Consider the following 2,425-nt stretch of genomic DNA (forward strand, 5'->3'; position numbering starts at 1 on the left):
ATATATATATATATATATATATATATATATATATATATATATATATTAATCTTATAATATTATAAGTATAAGGGTGAATTTTAAAACTTGTAAAATTCTAAGGTTTGAAATTTAAATAGTCCAAATTAAAACTTTTAATCACAAAACTTAAATTTCAAAACTTGAGGACAAGTTTTGAACTTTTCAAAACATAAAGGATCAAATAGCAAATAATTTAAATTAACTAATTAATTTAATGATTATCTAAATTTGACCCAGTGAATATTACTTGTAAGACAATTTAACAATTAATTCAAATAATCAATTATTATCAAATAAGGAAATTATTATTTAAACAATTGGTAATTATCTTTTGTTTTGTCAAGGATATAGTCATACATATGATAAAATTCGGATTTTATGGACCCAAAACGATTTAGGTAAGTATCCTTAAGCAAAAAAACAAGAAATCCCGAAAATCACTCTAACAAACGCTCCGACTCGCCGAGTCCCATTATGGACTCGTCGAGTCCACAATGGGACTCGCCGAGTCTGTCAGTCAGGGGGCATAAAAAACGATTTTTCAAGGCAAGAACAATCAAACAATGCATCAATTCAATAGAAATCAATCAAAGCTCTGATACCACTGATGGGTTTGAGCCATAAGAACTTTCCTATGTGCACATGCAAATCCTAATGCTTGGATCTAGGTTTCTCTAATTTGACCATGCAATGTATCCAAGTCTTGCAATCATAGATCTAGAGAATACAATTCAACTTTGACATAAGAAATCAGATCTAGATGATTACCTTTTGTAGCTTGCTTGAATCTTCTTGTTCTTGGAGCTTAGAGTCACAATTGTCACTCCTCTAATGGCTTACAAACACCAACTAGCAAGAGGATGATTTGGAGAGAGGGGAGAGAGGTAGAAATCGGCCCTAGGGTTCCAAGGAATCAAGTGATGGCCAATTTCCACAACCCAAGGGTCTATTTATACTATGAGCTTCTAGGGTTACATCCTTAACCCTAATTGAATAACTTAGTCCCTAAGCAATCCAAGGATCCTTCTAGATTGAGGCTTGGACGAATTCAAGGAGCCCATACTCCTAAATTTCGGCCACCCTATACTCCATAAGAATCCATAGCCCAAAATCAACTATCACACAATTGACAGTTCCAGTCCCCTTTATTTAATTAACGTCTTTTAGTCACCAAATTAATTCCTAATTAATCTATGACTAATATTAATTAAATAATGTAATTATTCCTTTAATATATTATTCTCATAATATATTAATATAATAATATCTTCTCTCTCTCTCTCTCTCTCTCTTCATAAATCACCCTGTCAAGTTGCTATGGTGAAGGCAACCCAAAAGGATCATGCACAACCGGGTTAAGTACTTACCAAATATAGTTACGGGCTTAGAAACTAATCCAACACACTCAATATTCGATTAGGGTTTCATGAAGAGAGTCTGAGGGTGATGGAGGCTGGAGTGGAGACCCTATAAGTTGTTTAAATTGGGTGCAAACCCTCAAATTTAGGGTTTCATCCAGACAAGTCTACTCGTCGAGTCGGGGCTTCTGACTCGGCAAGTAGACTCTTCCATCCGCGTCCAATCCTTCGCATCTACTCGACGAGTTGGGCCTCCAACTCAACGAGTCCCTATGTAAATATGCAAAAACTTGTAATAAAATACGTACCGGGAACCGGGCATTACAAATCTCCCCACTTATTTTAGATTTCAGCCTCAAAGCCTGCCACTGCATCTGGAAAAAGCTCGGGGTAGTGCTCCCTCATCTCGTCCTCCGGCTCCCAAGTCCATTCTGAGCCCTTGCGGTGCTGCCATTGCACCTTCACCAGCTCGACCCTCTTGTTCCTCAGATCCTTCGACTTCCTGTCGAGGATAGCTACTGGTCGCTCAATGTAATTCAGGCTGTCATCCACCTGAATATCCTCTAGAGGCACTACTGCAGAGTCGTCTACCAGGCACTTCCGTAGCTGGGAGACGTGAAAGGTACTATGAATCTGACTGAGCTCGGCTGACAGATCCAACCTATATGCCACCTTGCCCACCCGGGTAGCAACCCTGAAAGGACCGATGTACCTGGGGCCTAACTTTCCCCGCTTCATGAACCAGATGACACCTTTACAAGGTGACACCTTTAGGAGAACCATATTGCCGACTTGGAACTCCAAGTCCGAACGACGCTTGTCGGCTTAACTTTTCTGCCGACTCTGAGCAGTCTGAAGCCTGCTCCGGACCTGTTGGATCCTCTCCGTCGTCTTGAGTACCACTTCGGTACTCCCCATGACTCTCTGTCCAACCTCACCCCAACAAATCGGGGTCATGCACTTCCTCCCGTACAACATCTCGAAGGGAGGACGGTCGATGCTTGCATGGTAGCTATTATTGTAGGAAAACTCTGCCAAGGGAAGGC

Source organism: Lactuca virosa, chromosome 7 (assembly GCF_052849685.1).
Source record: "Lactuca virosa cultivar CGN04683 chromosome 7, Lactuca_virosa_CGN04683_v6, whole genome shotgun sequence".
Lineage (NCBI taxonomy): Eukaryota > Viridiplantae > Streptophyta > Magnoliopsida > Asterales > Asteraceae > Lactuca > Lactuca virosa.